The sequence below is a fragment of the Hyaena hyaena genome, unplaced genomic scaffold (assembly GCF_003009895.1).
Source record: "Hyaena hyaena isolate Hyena2069 unplaced genomic scaffold, ASM300989v1 scaffold_663, whole genome shotgun sequence".
Taxonomy (NCBI): Eukaryota; Metazoa; Chordata; class Mammalia; order Carnivora; family Hyaenidae; genus Hyaena; species Hyaena hyaena.
Genome location: NW_024081296.1, coordinates 22,517 through 45,387, shown reverse-complemented (window position 1 = coordinate 45,387; position 22,871 = coordinate 22,517).

Below are 22,871 nucleotides of genomic sequence, written 5' to 3'. Positions count from 1 at the left end.
TCGTATTTCTCTTCAGCCACCCTGTGATTTCTTTTCGGTTGCCATGGTGGGTCCCCAAGTGAAGGGCTGCCCATCCTATGCAGTCACGCCAGGTCTCCTGCTGGCCACGGAGCAGGGTGGGGGAGGGATGCCTAGAGAGTGTGCAAAAATCCAATTTGAAGTTTGGTGAGGGAGCAGGATGGGAAGAGGAGAGTCCAGGGCGCACAAGAGGAGACAAGAGAATTAGAAAAGAGGGTCAAGCAAAACCAGGAGAGATCAGAGATGAGGCAAAGGCAGAGGCGCATAGGATCTAGCCCTCAGCTTATCATCTGTAAAATGGGGTTAACAGAGCTGTTGTCAGAAATAAGAGAGTTAACGCAGGTAAAGTGCTTTGCGGGTAGTGAGCATCCTATAATGGCTTGACGATAACGATAATAATAAATGGGGCAATAGTGCCTACATCACAGAGGTTGTTGTGAGGCTCTGGGCTTGTAAAACACTTGTAAACTGCAAAAGCGCGAACACTTTAGCTGCTATTATTATTATTCCGCTCTGGCAATTCTTTCCACCACTGATGAGGGGGAGCCACCCGAAGGAGGCGTGGACCCCTGGGTTCTGTTCTGCTTTGGGGACTGTTTCCTTCCTCCCTCTCTCACCCCCTGGTGAGCAGCGTCCAAGCCCTTCACCCTCCCTGCCGCCTCATCTGCCCTGGGGCGCAGCGCTGAGAAGGTAGAGGCCAGCAGGAGGGGGACGGGGGGGGGGAGGAGGGGGATGGGGGGGGAAGCCAAGCTGAAAATGAAAGCGGGGAGGGGGCAGCGGGGCCGCGTGGGATCACGTTTGCGTGATGAGCTGCACCAGCTCTGGCTCGCTGCTTTTCTACCCAGAGCTCCCTCTCCTTTGTCTCTCAGCCTCTACCCTGGTCTCCTTCCTTCTCTCTCCTCTCCAAGCCGCTGCTCCCCATTTCCCCTGCCCCTCAGCACCCCCTACAGCCCCTGCCTCTTCCAACCCCTGCTCTGAGGAGGCTCCATTCCTTGTCCCTCCTGCTCTGATCCTGTGCCCCGCTATCTGCCATCCTCCCTGTGGGGCGCCCCCCTCACCCAGCTCGCTCTTTCCTCTCTTTCAGCCTCCAGGTCTGCAGGTCTTACCTGCCTGGTTCTTTCTTCCTCTTCCATGTTCTGGCTCCCTTTCTCCTTAGTAAGCCCCCTGCCCCCACCTCCAGCCCTCATCCCATGCCCTCCCCCCTTTTTCTGTCAGTTTTACTGCTTGGATTTAGGGTTCACTGTGTGGCCCTCATTCACTTGCTGAAATGATAGCAACAGCAAGACTAAAGTGGACTGGGCACTTCCCCCAAACAAGGTGATTTATGTACGAATTTCTGTTTCACGTAAGCCTCTCAGTAACCCCGTGAGGTATGATCATCCCCATTTTACACAAGAGGACAGTCAGGCCTAGAGGAGTTAAATAACTTGCTGAAGGTCTCACAGGTAGTAAGTGGGGGAACTTGAATGCAAACCTGACTGACTAGGGAGCCTGTACTCTTTTTTTAAAACAATTTTTTTTATTTTTACATTTATTTTTGAGAGAGTAAAGCAGAGCACAAGTGGAAGAGGGGAAGAGAGAGGAGACACAGAATCTGAAGCAGGCTCCAGGCTCTGGGCAAACATTCAGCACAGAGCCCGATGTGGGGCTCGAACCCATGAACTATGAGATCATGACCTAAGCTGAAGTCAGATGTTTAACCGACTGAGCCACCCAGACACCCCTAGGGAGCCTGTACTCTTTTTTTTTTTTTTTAATTTTTTAAAAATGTTTTTATTTGTTTTTGAGAGAGAGACAGCATGAGCAGGGGAAGGTCAGAGAGAGAGAGGGAGACACAGAATCTAAAGCAGGCTCCCGGCTCTGAGCTGTCAGCACAGAGCCTGATGCGGGGCTTGAATCCACCAACTGTGAGATCATGACCTGAGCCGAAGTCGGACGCTTAAGTGACTGAGCCACCCAGGTGCCCCGGGAGCCTGTACTCTTAACCGCAGCAGTCCATGCTGGCCCTGGGAAGTGCTTTCACTTTCTAGTGAGCTTAAGAGTGGGGCGCCCTGCATCGGCCTCCACCCTGACGGTGCAGAATCTGCCTGGGATTCTCCCACCACCTCCCCCCCACCCCTGCCTTTCCTCCACACACGCATGTGCTCTCAGTCCATCTCAAAATAAATAAATAAACTTAAAAAAAAAAAAGAGAGAGAGAGCCCTCTTTCTCAAAACATCATCTCGGCACCCCCAGATTCCTCCAAAGGTCATCTGGCCCCTTCTCTCTCTGCACAAGACGAGATCTAACCTGGCCCCAAGAGCCGCTTCTATGCGACAGTACTGTGAGCAGTAGCTGCTTTCCCCACCCACGTTTCACAAGTGAGGAAACTGAGGCACAGGGACGTGCCTCCTAAGGACAAGACCCTCCTAAGCCACGACCCTGCTTCGCCCAGCTCTTGGGAAGGCAGGCTTTTGTCTCCGCCCACTGCCGCCAGCCCAGCCATTGTGAGAGGCTCGCGTCCCTCCCATCCACAGGGCCACAGCCTGTGTCCGTGGGCACTGCGGTGTGCTCTCTGCCAGCAGCACTGACAGCCCCTGAGATTTGGTCGGGCCGCCAGCCCTAATCGGTGCCTGAGGGGATTTATTGGCTGCTGCCCCCGGGGACCGGGGACAAGTGTTTTCCTCTCCAGCCCTGCTGTGCCGCCTGCTAGCCTGACAGCTCCCTCGTTCCGGCCCATCGCGGCAGCTGATTTACCTCGGTGGCTGGGGGATTTAGCTGCTGTCCTGGCTCCTACTATAAATCCCCAGGCAAATAACTGGGCTCTGCATCAAAGTGGCCGACAGGGGAGCGAGTGGGAGCAGATGGGCGCTTTGGCCGTGGGGTGTGGAGGGCAGGGCCAGGCGGGGAAGCCTCCAAGGCTCTCTGGTCCACCCCTGGCCACGAGGCCAGGTGGCACCTTGCTCAGGCCTACGGGTTCCCCCTCAACTGTCCAAGGATGTAACTGCCCTATGCTGGCATCTCCCCACCCTCAGTACCAGTAGGTTCTGCTTGCTGTTGAGTCTTACGCCCGCTGCCCCATCTGAAGTCCATTTGCCTGACATCATGGGAACCGGGGCTGACGAGGCTTCAAAGAGTTGCACATTGTTTGGAGTTCTGGGGCCCTGTTTGGCACAGACTGGACATAGGTTCTGTCCTCCTGGGAGAGAGAGAGAGGCTCCAACTGAAACAGGCACATGGTAAAAACTTCCCAGTGGGAAGGGGGGAAGGCCCCAGATTGTAGGTGACCTGAGTGGCTCTGAGGAAGACCTCCAGAAAATAGGCTGAAGTAGATTGGGTGAACCCCAAAGGGTAGGGGTGCTTCATGAAAGGAAGGAGGGAGGGTTGTGGTAGCCATGGTCAGGACCCCCAAACCTTCCACGCCGTGGCCTGGACTCAGGAGCCTGGACTCAGGCTGCCCAGGGGTCCGCACTGGAACTGCGGGAGGTGGGACTGGGTGGGAGCGTCCCTCTGTCAGGTCCTCCTTTACCCCTGCGGCCCCTACCTGCTCCCCTCTGCTCCTTCCCACTTGCCTTGTCTCTCCCATGGCGCCATCTCTGTACCCGGGACGCACGTCTTTCACTCGACTGCCCACCCGCTGGTGGGGTCGGGCTGAACCTTGGAGCTCTGGTTCCACTCCCCAGAACCTCGCTCAGCCTGGAGCCTGTCCCCGGTGTCCGTGCCATTTTGTTCTTCTACTCCTCATCCATCTTCACCGTCCCCCTCCCTGCCCCCCTGCCACGGCCGCCTCCGCCTGGGAGATTACAGACACTGAATCAGCAGCCAGCTCCAGCGTTCTGCTGACAGGGGACTTTCTGCCTCGGAGGGCTCCTTGGTGGGATCAGGGCCCCTCCTGGAGCCTGGGGACTTGGGGCGAAGGGAGAAAGGCTGGGGGAGAACAGTGGGTGGAGAGGGAAAGGGGAAGGGCAGAAGGGAAAGGAAAGAGGAAGGAGAATGGGGAGATGGAGGGAAAGGTGGACAGAGGAGCAATTGGGAAGGAAAAAAAATACAGGAAAGATGGAAACCCAGTGAGGGAAGTAGAAAGAGGAGCAGAGGGTGGGGAGGGGGGTGAGAGGGTGAAAGGAGGGAAGGCTGGAGGGTGTGGTGGCTCAGTTCACCAGCCTGCAACCCTGCGCCCAGCTCTGCTCTCTCCCCATCCCAGGCGCGCACCCAGGCAGGGCCTGTGGACGCCCAAGTTCACTGGGACTGGGCTGCAGGGTGCAGGCTGGAGCCCGTGGGCCCTGGGTCTGGGGCTCTGCCTTGCGCCTCCCTCTCTCCCTCTCACGTGGTGGTTTGTACTTCATCTTGTTTGTGGGGCGGCTGGGCCTGCTCTCGGGGTTTAATGATCTGTGCCATTATTTATAGCTTTGCGCGCCGAGAAACACACTGAATTTATCGCTTGCTTCTATAAATAACCCTGGCAAACGGGTGCCCAGGGAGGAGGGCGGGAAGGGGAGGGAGAAGCAAAGAAAGGAGAGGTGGGGGGGGAGTAGGGCAGGGGAGGTCTCTGTGGACTGTGTCCCCAAAATGGGGTGACATGTGTGCTCAAGGACAGCAGAGCCTTGCAGGACTGTTTTAAAGTGCGGGTGTGGGTCTAAGGGCAAGTTAATATAAACAGGACAGTGTGGGTCCCAGTGATGAGGGGAGCGATTGTTTGGATGTTTCTGAGGGTGTGTGTGAATGGACTGAGTGTGCATTTGTGTTTGTCTGGGTGCCGTGTGGGTGGCAGTGAGGTTGAAAAAGCACAACGTAGCCCCACGCAATGGCTGCTCTGTGAAAGGATGTCCAATGGGCTGAGAGGCAGCAGCGCCTAGAATCAGGCTCCTTTCTCTGTGGTTGAGGTGACAGAAAAAGACCACAATGAGACCGTTTTCCCCAGAGAGGCCACAGAAGGGAGAACGGAGGTGCCAGGGTCACCTGCTCCAAGATCCAGAGGTCATCAGGCCCTTGGGCTGGGTGGGTGGGGAGGGGGGAGAGGGAGGGTGGACACCTCTCTCCAGCAGTCCTCAAAGGCCCGACTGGCCTGATCCAAGGTAGGGGTGCTGGGGCGCCAGGCAGGCCCACCCGCCCAGATGAAGCCAGGTGTCAGACCTGCGGTCTGCTGATTCTGCGGTGCCTGCCCATGGCCTTCACTCTTACCATGCACTCACCGCACCCCCGCCCCTGCCCAGGACAACCTGGGACCAGCCTTGGGGAAGGAGGGCCCTGGCACTGCTCAGCCAGAGGGTAGCGGTACTGCCCCCCACCTCCCCCAGCCCGCAGTCTCCTTCTGCTCGCTGCCACACACACAGGGCTGCGGCAGCGATTAGCTCCGGGACAGCGCGCTGCATCTCTAATGAGGACATTTGCATATATAACGAAGAACCTTCACAGGTGTTGGAGAAGCTGCCCCTCCTCTTCTCCCTCTCTTCTCTCCTGCCAGCTGCCACCCTGACCTGTGGTTCTAGGGGTGGGGGTGGGAGGGTTCCTGCCACTCAGCTGGGACATGGGCAGAGTGGTCTCAGGCACAGACCAGTTGCGGGGTTCCTCTCTTGGGGTCACAGTCAAAGTGAAAGCCCACAGTGTCAGCGTGCTTGGTACCAACTACTTGCACACCCGTGTGAACATGACCCTCTGCACACACAGAAAGAAGGTCAAGGTCAATATGCTCATCTCTGCCCAAGTGTACTGCAGCATGTGGTAATCTACCCAGGTCAAGTGCAAGTATGCAAAACACATCCCAGGCTGCATACTGGGGTTCCCCCTCCCCCCCGCGAGATGCACCGTGCACAGGGCTGCCAGCACGCCCTCCTTCACATTCACGCCCTGGCACCAAGGCAGGCAATTAGAGAAAAACCCACCTGCACCAACACTTCTTCCATCCAAACACAGCCCCCTCCGTCTCTCCCTCTCTCTTCGAACCCTAACCTTACAACGGTGTTTCTCATAGAGTCACCAGCCCTCTTTCAGGCCAGCAATCTACTCCCTACCCCCACATGCTTATTCGGGCTTATTAAGCACACAGGAGGCCATTTTCCTTTAAAAAAAATGAGTAAGAGGGGGTCCTTGCACCCTAGGGAAGGGGCATTGAAGGGAGAGAGAAAATGGCAAGGTGAGGCGTACTGGTGAGTGTGGGTTAGGAACTGGGGGAAGGTGGAAGGGCGTCTAGGGAGGAGCAGGGACTGGGGGCTAAAGTCTTCACAAGGTCATTCTCGGGTTATCCCCTACAGCCCTCCACTCTCCGCCACAGACCAGCCAATCCCCAGCTCCGCCGCCTCCCCCAGCTCTGCCGTTGGTCCTGCCTAGCCACGTGACCGTCCCCTCTCTGGCAGCTGCCCCGATGATGGATGCAGGTGCTCAGCTGTACCTGTTGGGGGACAGGGACCGCACAGCTCCTAATTACCTCCTTCTCTAGCCTGGGCTGGGGGCTGGGCTGTACTATGGCTCCCCGTTTGCTCCGCTGGGGTCAGGGTTGACATCCTGAGCTAGTCTGGCCTGGAGGCAGGCATCCCCTGAACTGCTCTGGGGCAGGGGGGCTGCTGGGGCCCTAGCCTGGGGTTTGGAGTCAGAGGAGTGCTTCTGGAAGGCTGATTAGAGGGAACAAAATACACTACTACATCAGTGACCCAGGACGCTGAGATAGGATTTTGAATACATGACCTTTCTCCAAGTCTTTCTCAGTGAGGGTGAGATTCAGGTTAAATATGGAGAACTTCCTGACTGTCTGGGATAAGATACACTTGAGCAAAAGTCAGAAACGTTGAAGTAGAGGTCTGGGAGACTTCTTAGAAGGCAGGGAAATCAGAGCGTCTTTATCTTGCTGGGTGGCAGGCTCGTAGCAAATAGCCGCCGAAGAAGTAGGCTGGAGTTTGAGTACCAGGGCTTGAGGGAGAACTTGGAATTGTTTCTTGGAGGGGTGCAGATGTGTGACCCTGAACGAGATGTTCAAGGAGGTTGTCACAGATCAGTGTGGGAGGCTGTAGGTCTGGGCTGGCTTGGGGAATGATGGAGAAGATCTTGGGATTGTAAAGATGGCAGAGCTCCTCCAGCCTTCCCCACAGGGACACCCGTGGTCTTAAGGGGCAGATATATGTCTTCAACAATTTTCCAGGGCAGTGGGTGACTCGTGGGTTTGGGTGCCCAGGCTGGAGATGGGCAAAAAGATGGTTACAAATGGGTGGGACCTCTACAAGATTTGTTCTGACTCCGAGATCCTAGAAATCCCCAAGTTAGGATTCTCTGTGGGTTTTAAGAAAGGGAGCCAAGGGGGCGCCTGGCTGGCTCAGCCAGCAAAGTATGCACCTCTTGATCTTGGGGTTGTGAGTTCGAGCCTCATGTTGGGTATAGCGATTACTTAGGAAGGAAGGAAGGAAGGAAGGAAGGAAGGAAGGAAGGAAGGAAGGAAGGAAGATGGCAGCAATGCCTTTAAAGATTTTTAAAAATTAGTAAGTAAAAGGAAGGGAAACCAGGAATGGTGAGCAGAAAGCTGGTGAAAGCACCAGGAATCCTGCCTGCCAGGCCCCTCTGCCATGGGTGGTGGGTATGATGGTGTGGCTGTTGTAATTGCCAATCACTGTTCTGCAGATCAAAGTAATGACAGCCCCACCAGGAGTCATTAGTCAGAGTCCCCCCATCTTTGAGGGTCTCTTGGCTGAGGGAAGGGAGGTGGCCTGAGCCCTTTTGTACCCCGAGTCCCAAAGGAGGACAAAATAAAACGGCTCTCCCAGTAATGCAGGTCTCTTCCTTACTTCAGTGAGCAGAAAGTAAGGGGCACATGAGCTCCTCATGCCCCCCAGGGACCCCTCTTTTGAATGGTCCCCCCATCTCTGCTCTGTCTGGGGCATTCCCTCCTCCTCTCTGAGTTTACACGGGTCTTGCTTGGTTGAACTGTCCCCAGCAGCAGCGCCGCCAGATCTGTCTCCCACCCAACTCTCACTGCCCTTCTGAGCTCACGGGCTGCTGGATGGTCAGCCCTGGGTATCCTTTCCTACCGACATGAGACCTGGGGGAGATGTCAAGTGAGGGGACACTTACTCTGTCCCAGGCGTGTGTGTCTGTTTCTAGGAGAGTTGTTTTCACATGCGTGTTGGGGTGCAGCGCTCTTGCCCACGCAGGGTGGTTAGGAGAGGGAGACAGAAGGGGTGGGGAGCTGGTGATCTATCATCTCCCGCCTCAAGCAGACCAGGGTGGTTTGTGAAACCAGACTTTCCCAATCTTAGCATTGTGCTTACGTGCATACGTGCATGTGAGCCAGCCCAGACATACAGCACAAGTGCGTGCGCGTGCACACACACACACATACACACACACCACCCACAATAAACACACATCTAGAGACGGCACACCAGTATTTGCACTGACACCCTTGGTCTCTTGAGTTTTCTTTCAGGCAGTCTGCCCCGGAAGCTGTTTCTAGGGTAAATTTCCAAATTAACCTCTTTGCCTGGGTCCCCTTCATACCCCACGATTCCCTGGTCCCCGTGGGATGAGGCTCAGACTCCCTAGCCTAGCATTTGAGGCCGTCTCTGATTTGTTCCCAACCTGACCACCCAGCCCGGTCCCCCATCATCCTCCATCAGGTTATATACACTTATATTTCTCTCCCTGCCTGGATTCCCAGGGGAGGTACCCTCTTTGCATTCAGATCTCTGCTGGGTTAGGCTCACCTCCTCTAGAAGGGCTTTTCTTTTCTTTTTTTTTTTTTTTTAATGTTTTATTTATTTCTAGGAGAGAGAGAGAGACAGCGTGAGCAGGGGAGGGTCAGAGAGAGAGGGAGTCACAGACTGAAACAGGCTCCAGGCTCCGAGCTGGCAGTCAGCACAGAGCCCGACGCGGGGCTCGAACCCACGAACCGCGAGATCATGACCTAAGCTAAAGTCGGACGCTTAACCGACTAAGCCACCCAGGCGCCCCTCTAGGAGGGCTTTTCGACTGCCTCAGCTGATAGCAACTTCTTCCTTAGCTTGGTTTTTGACATTTGGAGGAGAAGCCTTCCTATAGGTTGGGTTGAGAGGGCCCTACATCCCCACTTCTGAGCCTCTCAAGGCAGGGCCTGTATTTCTTCATCTTTATTTTCCCTGGGCCAACTTGACCCCTGGCCTCTGTGTATGTAAACAGCCGAGAACCATTCTCCAGGGGAGAGGACTCTCTGAACTGGATCAAGTCCCTGCTCTGGCTCTTTCTGGCTGCTTGAGCCCAGGCAAGCAGCTTACCTTCTCTGGTCACTCCAGTTTCCCAGTTGTACCACGAGGAGTTTAGACCTCCGTACTCTAAGGTTCTGTGTTTTCATGGTGGTAAGGATGGAGGTGAGCATCCTCAGAGATGCACAGATAGCCAGCCCCCTTCAGCACAGAGGGTAAGGAGGCTGGGGGTGGTAAAGAGTTCAATGGCAATGACACTCAAGGGTCCAGAGATTTCTCAGTCTCCGGGAGGAAGCAGATTGGTGTCAAGTCTAGACAGGTGTATATGATCTTAGACCACTTCCTTTACCTCTTGCACCCCCAGGTTATGTATATGGAAAATAGAATTGATGTTGTAGGCTTCTTTGGGGCATCAGAGAGCATGAAGGAGGTGGGAGCTGAATTCATGCACGGTATGCACGGTACAGATAGGGACACAGTTATTTGTGGGTCGGGGTCCCCTTCCCTTCTCGTTTCTCCCCACGTGGGCTCCGGTCTGTTTCTTTTCTCCTTGATTATTGACCGAGAGAACCCATACTCACTTCTCCTCCGATCAGCCTGAGTGGCTTGGAATCAGGCCTTAGTGGTGTCCCTGGTCCACAGCCTGCCGGCAGGGTCTGGGCTGCAAAACACCCCAGTGAGTTTCCCATTAACAGATCTGGGGAATCTCTGGTGCATAAGCTGCTATGAGGGGATGGTGGGACTTCCCATCACCCGGATTCCCATAGTCCCAATTCCCCTGCCTCCGGGACATCCTGCCCCCATCTCACCCTGGCCTCTGAGATCTCTCCCAGCCTGAGACATGTCCCCTTTGCCTCCTCACCCTTCCCTGGGAACACCGAGGCTCAAACTGTCCACAGAGACCAGAAAAATTCCTTAGAATGTGAGGGAGGGGGAGGGGTCTTCAGTGAGGGGAGACCCCTGCCCTGTACTTTGGCTTCTGTCTCCCCTTTGCTCCCCATATCACCTTGGGGAGGAGGGTAGAATGAAAGCCACAGTGTGCACCCCAATCCCCTATACCCCAACTGCCAAAGAACCTTAAAGGCAGGAAACCTTTTTTAGTAGAGAGCTGAAGGGGACCTGGAGTATGTTCAGGGTCTGGCTTCCCAGGCCCTCCCCACTCTGTGATCTGCAAGGACCTTGGGCGCCTCCAGACTTGGGAGCAGCTACTCTGTTTATGGGGTGAGGGGTTTATTCCTACAGATGACTCTCAGCCCAGGGCTCCCGAGGGAAGAGAGGATGGGCTGTGGGAAAACAGAACCAAGCCCCGCTTTGGAAAGAGGTGAGTTGGTGACTTTTTCCCTCCTTCCAACAGTTGGGAGGATCTAGTAAGATCTAGCACTTTCTCCTAGGAAAGAAAGACCCTAGCAAACAAGCAGGGGGATCAGAGGGGAACCTGAGAGGAGAAGGGTCAGTCGTTTGGGGAGAGGGGCTAGAGTCGCGAGAAGCACAGAGTAGAGAGGCAGTAACAGAAAATGTCAGTCAGGGGGTGCCTGGCTGGCTCGGTCGGAAGAGCATGAGACTCTTGAGTTTGGGGTTGCGAGTTTGAGCCCCACGTCGGGTGTAGAGATTACAAATAAATAAATAAATAAATAAATAAACTTAAAAAAAAATAAAAAAAGAAAATGCCAGTCAGGACTCAGTCATATTTGTTTGATTGTGAATGCGAGTGTCCAAGTATCTGGGTCATTGTGAATAAAGTGTGTGAGTGCCTTTGAGGCTGGGCTGAGTGACAGTGTTTCATTTTTCTGCCTGGGGCAGCCCCCTGCTGTGGGAGGCCCAGGGGCACAGGAGGGTTGGGCAGAGACACAGCACTTGCCTCTGACCAGGGGCTGTCCTGGTCAGGTTCTCTTTTGCTGTTAGTTCCCAGCCAGTCTTGATTTTTAAAAGTGTGTGTGTGTGTGTGTGTGTGTGTGTGTGTGTGTGTGTGTGTGTATTCTCCACTCTCCACAGTCTCCCATGCTCCTTCCAACCCCTCTTCCCCCTAAATAGTTATGTATGAACTTTGACCCCGGGAATCCGCTTGGGGGGAGCATTTTGGAAAACACGATAGAGCCTCGTAAAGAACTCTGACAGCTTGCAAACAGCCTGCGCTAAATTGCCCCTTCAAGTCAAAATTAAAGCAAATGTCTGTTTTATGGCCATGTTTTCTTGGGCTGCAGCTACGGCGGGAGCGCGGGTCGCTTGGCAGCATGTGGAGGGTGGCAGGACCCAGGGTGGCTTGGACCTGGGCTGTGGACTAACCACTCTACATGCAACCTTCACTCCTTGCATCCCTCCCTCCTCCACCATTTTCTGTGCAGTGAGGGTATGAAGACCATCCTGTCTGCAGGAAGTCACTCACCGGGTTCTTCCTCCTCTCCCAGCGTGGTTTGGAGAGTTCTTGCTATTTTGCTTCCTAGAGCTCCAGTGGAAGCCCAGAGATCATTCTGGCCAAGGGCTTGACCTGAGGTCTGGACACCCCCAGTTTCTCCAGTGGGACCCAGGGGTTGCTGCTCAGGCTCCAGACTGCCCCCTGCCCTCACACTATTTGCTCCCCACCTGGTCCCCCTTGGTGTATTGGGATTCTGAGTTAGGTTGCTTTGAAAAGAAATTCTAAGGCGATGACGATGATGATGATGATGGAAGAGGAGAAGAAGAAGGAAGAAACCACTGGACTCCTCTATTCCCTTCATCATACAAACGAAGAAACCGAGGCCCAAAAGGGGATGTGTTGGAGAAGATCCTTGAATTAGATCAAAGGAACTCTGGGCTCTGATTCTGACCCAAACCAGTTGCCCTCTCTGGGTTTTGGTTTCCTCACCTAGACACATAAGTACATAATGGTGACAACAGTAGCCCATGTTTTTTGACCCCTAGGATGTGAGGTCTTAAGTGTTATACGTTTTCCATGGGTCATCCCATTTAAGATTCAGTAGCTTTATGAGGTATAATTATTCCCATGACAACACGAAGGCAAGGAAGGTTAAATAAGTTGGCTGAGGTCCTTCTGTGGCAAAGGCAGAATTTGAACCTTGGCAGCGCTCCAGGGCCTGGGCACTCAGTCACCACTCGCATGAGGACTGGGTCCAGATCAGTTAGCTGGGAAGTGGGAGCTCAGCCCCACTGACCCCTGGCCCAGTGCTCATGCCACTGGGTCAGGCTGTGAGCTCAGCCAGGGCAGTGGGGGTCTAAAGTCGCCTGGAGGCTGCCGGGGTCCTCTGTACTCAGGGCTGTGACCATGAGGCTTGGCACACACCCTGGAGAAGGGAGCTTTGGGCCAGAGCGGGGCTTCCTGAAGGCGGCTTGGAAAGGCTGAGGAGAGCTTTAAGGTTTGTTATGAGGGACCCCAGGAAGTGTAAGCGCTCTTGATCAGGGCAGCGACCATACAGTATTATAGAAAAGTCTCTCCCTGGCCCTCCCCCAGTGGCATGCCCACTTAGGAGGTCCTGTAGGAGGCAGCTGTCCAGGCTCGGCCAGCAAAGCCACTCAGTGACACCCCCTCCCCCATACAGTGAGTCCCTTCCACCCTGGTTATTCCAGCTTCTCCTCAGAGGCTTTACTGCTAGAACTAGATGTTGGATCTGGCTTCCTCCTCGGAAGACAATTTATGGCGACATGTCGGAGACTCTGTTTTAATGAAGTTGCAAAAGTAGGTTAATGGGCTGTGGGTGTTTTTCATTCTCTTCCCCCTGCCCCATCTCCACCCCTGGGCAGATGAATGATGCCTCTTCTAGCATGACGCAGAGTCAGGCGGAGGATCTCGGGCCTGGACTCATAGGCTCACACGTCTCTTCCTTGAGCCCCACTGGCGCCCTCAGTGCCCTCCCTGCTGCTGCTGGCAAGGTACTCAGCACATCTAGCTCCAATCCCTCCTGCTGCAGCTATGGCCTGAAGATGCTCCAAAGTCTGCCCAGAGGGAAAGAGCATGGCATATTTGAGAGTCAGGAAGCAGGGCAAGGGCTGGGGCAGGCCTTGGGACCCTGGGGAAGAAGACAGCTGGAATTAAGGCTAATGGATTTCTTTTGGATTAGAGAGGCCTGGAGATTGGAGCTTAGCTAGCGTGGACCTGGAGAACTCTTCAAGCTGACGCTGGTATTTTGAGGGAGGAGCTGGGTTTCTTTTCTTTTTTCTTTTTCTTTTTTAAAAATGTTTATTTTTTAGACAAAGAGGGACAGAGCTTGAAGTGGGGAGGAGCAGAAAGAGAGGGAGACGCAGAATCAGAAGCAGGCTCCAGGTTCTGAGCTGTCAGCGCAGAGCCTGACGCGGGGCTTGAACTCACGGACCGTGAGATCATGACCTGAGTTGAAGTCAGAAGCTTATCCAGCTGAGCCACCCAGGTGCCCTGGAACTGGGTTTCTTTAAGGCCTCCCCAGTTGTTGTTCCTCCTCTCATTCATCCCTGTGTCTCCTAGGGCCATGGCTGCCCTTGCACATAGTCGCCGAGTGAATGATGGACACGAGAGTGAATAGCCTTCTTTCCCTGTGCCCAGTCTCTGGGGCTGGGGAAACAGCCTCATTCTTGCTCCCCGGACCCCTCCCTTCCCACCTGTCTTTCCAGTGCTTGCCCCACACTGTCACCTCTGAGGACATTTTCCATGATTAAAATGCAAGAATAATTCTCCATTTATTTGTCTGGGTCCAAGATGAGGGTCTGTCCCCCTCGCTGGAGTCTCCAGGTGGAAGGGTCTTGTCCTTCCAGATTCTCCCCTAAGTGAACCCCAGGCAAGGCTTAAGATTGGTGTTGGAGCCCAGAGCCTGGCTGTTCTTTTTTTTTTTTTTTTTACATTTATTTATTTTTGAGAGACAGAATGAGCAGGAGAGGGTCAGAGAGAGAGGGAGACACAGAATCAGAAGCAGGTTCCAGGCTCCAGGCTCCGAGCTGTCAGCACAAAGCCCGACGCAGGCCTCAAACCCACGAACCGTGAGATCATGACCGTGACCTGAGCTGAAGTCGGACGCTTAACCGGCTGAGCCACCCAGGCGCCCCATAAGGAGCCTGGCTGTTCTTGAGGACACACACGCAGGAGGACCATCCTAGGCCCCTCTCTCTGGTCCTCCCTCCCTATAGAAAGCCAAGAGCCCTTCTCTACTCTCAGCACCTTCCTGTCAACAAATGAGGTTTTCGGTCAGGGTTTGGGAATACCAAGGTGGGGTGGAGCAGGCCTCCCTTCCCTGCCACGTCAGACGGTCCCCCTCTTCTGTGAGACTGCACCTCCTCTGTCCTCCCCACCCTTTGGCTTTCTCTCGTAGACTCAGCTCTGTCCCCTCTCTGGGCCCAGGCAGAAGCACAGGCTTGTGACCCTTTAGACTAACACTGTAAACATCCCAGAAAAACTCTACCATGATGCCCAGAAAACCCCACCATAATCCCCAGGGCAACTCTACAGTAATCCCAAATCCTTCACTGACATCCAGAACCCCCGACACCTTAAAACCCTATAGTAACAGCCAGAACTACCTGTCCCCAGCTGTGCTACAGTGCTCTCTGCACTGGGGGAGCATCTGAGCCTCCCAAACTGGCCTCACTGCTTCCCACCCCGCAGCCCTCCCCTCACTTTTTTTTTTTTTTTCCTGACCCGGACAGGACATTCTTCTCGAAGACTCCAAAGATCTCACTGCTCCATACTCAGTTTTGCTGTGGCAGAGGGAAGGGCAGGTGCACAGGGCTGGATGTGGGTTGGGGCGAGCTTGGGGGATATCCATCAGGGTCCTGTAGAGGGCTCCGGTTGTCGGCCACCTTGTCACAAACTCTGAGGAGCTCAAGCAGGAGACCTTAGAGGTTAGAGCGTGGGAGGCCTGATTTGCTGGGGTCCAGTTTTACTCAGAGATGGGAAAGCAGGCTGAGGATGTGACTTCTCTTTCACTCAGTTGCAGCCGCAGGCCTCCCCTCCCCTGAGATGCTGGGGAAAGGGTCTGGGGGCCAGGGAAACCCAGAAGGCATGGTAGTTTATGCCTGACGTGGGAATCCTAGGGCTGCTGCGGAACTTTCCACCGAGCAAGAGGTGGCGGGACTCCTGGGTTCCCAGGACCAGGGGAGCCATATACTGTATCCAGTAGACACATCCACTGGGCAGATCTGGCTGGGTCGGAGAGGGAAGGAGGGTTGGAGGGTTGGGCAATGGCACCTCAGAGGGAAGACACCCAGGCCCGTTCCCCTGGTGAGTGAGAGTGGACTTAGCACTAGCTGGAGGAGGTTGTTCAGAGCAGGGAGAAACAGAGGAAAGAGGAACCCGAGGGCTTCACACCGGCAGGGCCTCACGGAGTGGGGAGAGCGGGCATGGGATTGGCAAAGAAGGGAGGGGTGGAGTGGTGGGCTCTCACAGGAGGCGAGGGTGACTTTGAAGGCTGGCAGGTGTCCTGGCCAGGCTGAGTTCAACCCGCAGGGTGGCTGGAGGTTGGAATCTCCGTGTGTCAGTTCTGGCGGAGGATACAAGAGTATTAACCGTGGACTTGGGAGGTTTGGCAACTCCAGGCTCTGCCCCCGAGCCCTCGATCTTGAGCAATTCTCACATGTCTAGGGTCTTCTTCTTCTAAATGTGGACAGGGGCCAGGACGGCACGGCCCCTCCTACAACCCTGTTCCCAACCTGCCGGATGAGTGAAGTTGCTGTGGTTGACCTCCAAGGGCTCCTCCATCTGATACTTCAAATGTCCTTGTAAGAATCAGTTGAGATCATGGATGCTGAGAAGCTTTGCCAAAATATTAAGCATGCTCTCGATGTGAAGGTTTGAGGGGCTGCCAGGGGTGGCCATGGGCCGCCGTCCATCTGGGCTGGGACCCCTGGAAGGGAAACGGGGGGATCCTGGCTCAGGTTTGTGCCCACACCATTGCATTCCCACTTCCCTACCTGGCTCCAGGCTCTGGGGACCAAGCCCTGCTCAGGATGGGGGTGGGGCTCCCCCGGGCAGGGGCAGAGGGGGTGGGAGCCTCCCTTCCAAGTGGCTCTGAGCTGGAGCACAGCAATTACGCAGGAGGATTTATGTCCCTTTGCCTTTAATCGGAAACTCCGTGTCAAGAAGAAAAATTTGCACTGTCCTCCGGCCCGGCTTCCTGCTTTATCATTATTATTGGAGGAAGGTTGATTTGGAAACTTAAAGAAAAGTGGGGTTGGGGGTGGGAGCCACCAGGGAAGGGGAGTTGTGGGGCAGAAGGGTGGCCTTACTACTACTGGTTGTTACTAATACCAACAAACTGTTGTCCTGGTTTGTCACTGGAGGGGGACAAAGGGCAAGACGGGGGCCGAGGGTCCTGGAGCGCAGGTGGGAAGAGACCAGAGGGATGCTAGGGGAAGGGTAGGGGCTGGGGGTCATGGTAGGGAGGGGCACCCAGCAGCTGGAGGGACACCGCAGGGGAAGGAAGGGGTGGGTAACCACAAGGGACAAGCAGGGGTTGAAGGGACTTGGGGAGAGAGGAAGAGAACCAGGGCTCCTAGTGGAGAAAAGGGACAGCTCAGTGTGGAGGGAGGTGGGGGAAGAGGGCAGCCAGGGGCTCTCTGGGGGATGCTGTGGGAGAGCGACAGCATGGGGTCACCAGAAAGTTCACGGGGTGAGAGCAAAGAGGGCTGGGGGGTAACCAGAAGGGACGGCCAGGGGCTGCGGGGGTTGGGCCAGGGGCTCCGGGACTATGGCTGTCAGGGGTCCATACCTGCTGACCAGCTCCCACAAAGGCCATTCCCCCCTGGCCCACCGAAGACCGTCTCTCCCGGTCTCCTGGGTAGAGGGCACTGGCCTCCCACAACCCCCCAGGTTTCCCTTTCCACTCCGGGAGCTATTTCACTGGATGGTGGGGTGAGTGAGTGGTTATATGCTGAGGGAACCCCTTGGCTCCCAGACCCTGCAACTACTGCGACAGTGTCTGAGGGAGATGCCTGCACTCTGGGCAAGGGGTGGTGGGGAGAGCAGGAGAGAAGCCATCTGTTCCTGTGTCCCCCGCCTCTTTGATGGAAGTCCTCCTGGTGTCTTACCAGTTATACCCTTCCTGTGGCCAGGATGTCATGCTGATGTGCGGAAAGGGCACCGGCCCTGGAATCGGTCCCCGGCACTGACCACCCGTGTGCACCCCGGCGAACCTCAGGTTTCGTGTCTGCAGCACAACAAAAGCAGCATCTCCGTGGCCGGGTGTTGGCCGGATGAGAGGTAATCAGGTAGGGGATCCAGCGTGTAGTAGGCCTTCAGCAAACCCCGTGCCCATCGTGTCCAATGTCCGCAGCCTCTTTTGTTTACAAAGCACTGATTAATGCGCTGTGCCTTTCCTCCTCTGATCCCAGTGACCACTTACCGAGGGAGGTGGGTAGGTGTCTTACCCTCACTGATGATGGGAACCATGGTGCGGGTACCCCCCGAGTGGCTTGCCTAAAGCCACGCACACATCGCTGGGGCAGCCAGGTGAGAGAGCCCTATAACACCCCTGAAGGGGCTTCCAGAGCTCCCCCCTGGGTCTTCTTCTTCCATTTCTTCCCCTGAGGGTCCCACGCGCAGCCCCTCACCCCTGGGGTCTGAGGGGGGAAGCCTTTGGGGTGCTCAGTGGAATGGCTCCGCCTCCGTTCCTCCTACGGCCTGGGCCATGCCCACACTCGTGCACCTCCTCCCCAGCTCAACTAAGAGGTTTTATAGCCGTTTACGAGCAATTTCTGTCCATATATCACCGGAGATATATAGCCAGGCAAATATTAGGGACCCAAGCGGAGGTTTTAAGAGGCAGGTCTTACTGCTGCTGAAAGGAGGCGTGATAGACAGCCCGCAGACACCCACCTCCCTCCGGCTCGCGGCCGGGCGGTGGCAGCATGCACTGGGCTTCCGCCTGGAGAACTGTCTGCGGAGCTGGAGTTTGAGTGTCACGCCGGTGCCCCGGGGGTGTCTGGTGGCCATCCGAGGCTGAGCTCTGTTCTTCAGAGAGCCCTGCGAGGAGGTGTCTGGGGGGGGGAGGCAGTGATGTGAAGGAGACTAAAGATCACAACGCAGACTGGCTTGGGCAGGACCCCCCTCTCCACACCCAAGCAGGAAGGCACTGAGTTCCAGCGGGTGCGAGGGTGGAAACAGACCCAGTGAGACACCGAGAAAGTACTGCCCCCACAAGGGCCACGGGAAGAGGGAGCCACACTGCCTTTTGGATGGAAGTCTTTACAAACTGTCTGAACAAGGAAACCCCTGGCCAGAGGCAGAGGGCTGGACCGCGTTCGCTTACCCTCTTGAGCCCCAGCCCCGGGGACGCTGGCGGAAGTTCTGTTGAGGAGGTCAGCCTTGACCTCCTCCACTGCTCCGGCCCCAGCCTGGCCGGGTGGCCCCTGCCCCGTGTGGACTGCTCACCCCTGCCTTGGGTGAGCACAGAGGGGTGAGGAGAGCCTTCTTGGCTTGCAGCATATGGTGAGAAGATGTCCTGGGGAATCCTCGCTCCTGATTTAAGCGGCTCCGACAGCTTTATGGCGCCTCCTCGAGTGAGCCCCCAACGTTGGCCGTTTAACTTTTTAGCGTCGTTTAACGCTTAGTCTCCGGCGGACAGGCAGGCCCCTCGGCCCCAGAGGCAGCGGTACTAAATCAGGACACTCTGAGGCCCCGATAAATAATTTTTACAGGGCACGCAGCCCATAGATCACCAGTGGGGGTGGGGGGAAGAGTGGCTGTGATATTTCAACCGATTGTCATATATGACTACCCCGTGCTCTGATCCCGGTCGTCCACATGGCAGCTGGCTTCATAACCACAGTCAGCTCCAGGGCCCTCTGCATGGGGCATGGGAGGAGCCGTGGGGACACAGTGGTGGCCTCACAGCCAGCAGGTGACCCATCACCTCCCATGGCCTGGGAACGCATGCTCTGCTCAGCCTGCCCTCGTCTGCTGAGCGTGGGTGCCCCCATCCAAGCTTCCTCTGGCACTGGGAGCACAGGGGAGTTGAGAGCAGGGTGGGCAGAGAGGGAGAGAAAGAACTTTCTGTAGTCGAAAAGTCACTTTCAGACCACCTTCCGGGCTCCCAGACAGCTCCAAGCCTGAGTGCTCCGAGGTACCCGGTGCCAGGCCTGCGGCCAGAGGGAGGGCAGACCAGAGGGCTGGAGTGCACAGGACCTGGAGAGCGGGCAGCTCTCTGCCAGCTGCACTTCTGGGGGACGGGGCAGGGCAGCAGAGGGACAGAGGAGAGGGGGTGTGGAAGGACAGAGACTGGAACAGTGCAGGGAGAAGGGAGGGAGAGGGACAGGACAGCAAAGTTGGAAAGGCACGAGAGAGAGAAAGAGGGAGACAGAGGCAAGGGGAGATGGGCAGGAACTCACTCACCCACATTGCAACAGACGGGGTCTTTTTCATTTTTCTTTTCTTTTTTTTAAATTTTTAAATGTTTTTTATTTATTTCTAGGAGAGAGAGAGAGAGAGAGAGAGAGAGAGAGAGACAGCATGAGCAGGGGAGGGTCAGAGAGAGAGGGAGTCACAGACTCCGAAACAGGCTTCAGGCTCTGAGCTGGCAGTCAGCACAGAGCCCGACGCGGGGCTCGAACCCACGAACCGCGAGATCATGACCTAAGCGAAAGTCGGACGCTTAACCAACTAAGCCACCCAGGCGCCCCAGACGGGGTCTTTTTCTAAAGCCTGGTCCCAAGCCGGAGAGACACGGTATGGACAGACCGGGGGCATGGCGTCTGTGCCCTCTGAGTGTGCCCCCCAGCTGGCTTCAGGCCCATGCTTCTCTGCACCAGCTCTGTGCTGCCCCCGCACCCGCCCCTCCCCTCAGTGCCCTTGCCCTGTCCCCTCATCTGTAAGATCCTGGGATTTGCGGGGACACTTAATCCATATGGAGCTGATTCATTCCCATCTAAATCATCTCCATGAGCTTCCCTAAGAGCCCTCTGATGTGCCAGCCGCCATTCCTCTCCCCCGGCGATGGCGGGCTGGGGGCTGCCAGTAAACAAACCTCAGCGGCCATCCATCAGTCCAGCGGATACCATTCGTCTCTCCAGCCCCGCTCCCCATCCCTGCTCCTCCAAGCCCTCCATCCGTCTGTCTGTCCCTCCGTGTGTCCCCTTCCCAACATCCCTCTCCTAGAGCCTGCCTTGTCCTGGGTAGGATCTTGTAGGGTCATGTGAGCTACCCCCTGTCTTCATGAAGACGGGAGACTTACCTCACCCCTGGCTCCGTAACCTGGAGACTCTCTTGGTTCTCTGCCTTCCGAGAAGAGAGCTCTCCTCCAAGTCTGATGATAGTGCTATCCAGCATGGACAAGCCACACTCAGGGAGGTGCTTTCTTCTGTCTGGCTTGCGTGTCTGCGATCCACATAGGATCGTGTGTCTGAACAGGAGCGAAGGCAAGATGTTGGGGCTTTGCATGAGCACAGGAATGTCCAGTATCTGTCACACGCACCTCCACGGGCTAGTGTGGTATATGGAACGCAAGACTAGCGGAGTGGCCCTCCTTTGCCCCGTCTCCCCCCACAGAGTCCAACCGAGCACATAGTGGGTGCTCCGCGCCGATTGCCTGCTGGCCATGATCTTGGTTGTCAGCTCCGATGAGTCTGGTGGCCTTCCATACATCCCGGAGAAGTTTTCAGTGGAATGACCCAGTGGGTCTGATCGTGGCCCTCTAGCCTAGTGGGGTTTGCGGGAAACACTAAGGAAGCATCCCTCATTTCTGCCCTCCTACCCAAGCTTCCTAGCCCAGTCCTGGGGGTTTGGGGGAAGCTGGCCTAAATGTATTGGCGATCATGGGGCTGGGGAGGAGGAGGCTGCGCAGAGCTGTGGTAGCGCTGTCCACAGCACCGAGCTGGCACCCTGTGTTTGGGGGAAAGCCCTCATGTTTACATGCATGAACAAGAGAACCGGAGGCGGTCCTTCCCATGATGGCCCTTCCCCCGTTAGGTTCTTCATGTCATTCTGGGAGTGGTGATTCTGGGAAAGGGCCAGGGGTCTGCTGGCCCCTCGGGAGAAAAGATGGGGTATGGTTCTCCTGGTCCCATCTCAGTTTCTCCATCCATAGCTCCAGTAGGGGTTGGGGACGCTCTGTCTCTGGAGTAGAAAGTTTGGGTCAGACTCTAGTAAGCCTGCAGGGGGCTGATTTGGGCACGAGTGGAGGGTTTAGGGAGGGAGAAGTCACAGGGGAGGGGATGAGCCTCACGTAGATTCCACAGTAATGAGGAGTAGGAGAGGCAGAGGAGAGGAGGTGGGGAAGAAGAGTCTTCAGATGCCCTGAGTAGACCTGGTGGCCCACACTGCCATTCCTTCTGAGAGACCCAGGATACTTGGCTGAGCGTCTGACCCTCCCCCATCTCAGGCCAGACCAGGTCAGACCAGACCTACTAGAGAATCCCACTGCATGAGCTCCCCTAGCCCGTGATTTCCCAGCACCTCTCCCTCTTGTCACGGGTCCCCTCAGGAAGCCGCTGTGAGTGCACAGAAAGTGTGGGGCCCTTCCAGCTGCTATGCAGCCGCGAGGACCCCTGACCATGCCCCTGCCAGCCCCCAGCAGGAGAGAAGGCTCTAATTCTAGTCCGAAAGCTGAGAAGGGTAGCGGGGGAGAGCAGTCGGAGGAGGGGGCCGTGGGGAAGCTAACCGTTTACCCCAGTTGCGTGAACATATGTGTGGGAGGGGAGGGGCTTGTAGGTGGTGAGGCCCAGCTTAAGAAGGATGGGGTGTTTCTTAGTTCTCTGGGTTAGAGACATATGGGGTATATAAGACCAAGAAAAATGCCAATTATTGCCTAAGAGAGAGAGCATGTGGGGGAACAAGAAAAAAATCCAAGCCAGGGAGATCTAATGCTGTCCACCCCCATCACCATCATGACTTGACTATCTGTGCTTGATAGTGTCAAAGTCTGATGGAAGGGGGAGCTGGAGGACTGAGCCTCAGGGCCTCCAGGGGGGTGGGAAGCTGATCCCCCAAACGTGCATTTCCCTGCTGTTACACAGAGCAAGGGGGAGCTGGGAACAGCACTCAAGGTCTCCAGGTGGGAGAGCTGCTGGGACTTTTCTGGTCTTCCGCCTTCCTTCCCTGTGCCCCCCCTTTTCTCTGGGCTGTCGGGGGAACCAGCGATCTCCTCTCCTACTGGCCTGTCTCCTTTGCGTCTCCCCAGCACTGGACCCTCCTTGTCCTCTCAGTGGGTCCCACCCTGTCTTGTCTCCCCCAGATCCCTCTTTGTGCAGCAAGCTTCTCATGTTTTGTCGCTCCCCACACAGTCCCCTCCTTTGAAAATACCCCACTTACCCAAACTTGTGTCTGAGGGGGGTCTTTTAGGATCCACTTGAAGGCTGGTGCCTTGGTCCAGCAGTGCTTTGAGTTTCGTTTGCCTGTCCGGCCTCCATCACGTAACATCCACGTGACCGATGTAGGCCATGACCTCTATGAGGCAGGCAAGGATTCTGGAAGTTTCTGTGCTCACTGGCACAGCTCCAGGAGCAACCTGACTTTTGATGGCCTTGGCAGCCCTTGTTCTGATTCCAGGAGACAGAAGTGTCTGGAAGGATGCCAAGTGGCTTGGGTGTGACTGATGCCCCTTCCTTGGAGGAGGCCGCCTCCTGTGATCGTGAGCAGTGACTGAGGCTGGACAGCAGGAGGAACTTCGAAAGGCTCAAAGTTGAAGGAACGATTTCCAGGTTTCAATGAAGCTTTTGGCGAGGGACGATCTTGACCTTTTCAGGCTCTATGGGAGCAGAGGGCTCGGTGTGCCTGGAAAAGTTTACTTCGACTCTGGAACACCTCACCCCAAAGAGCGATGGCTACT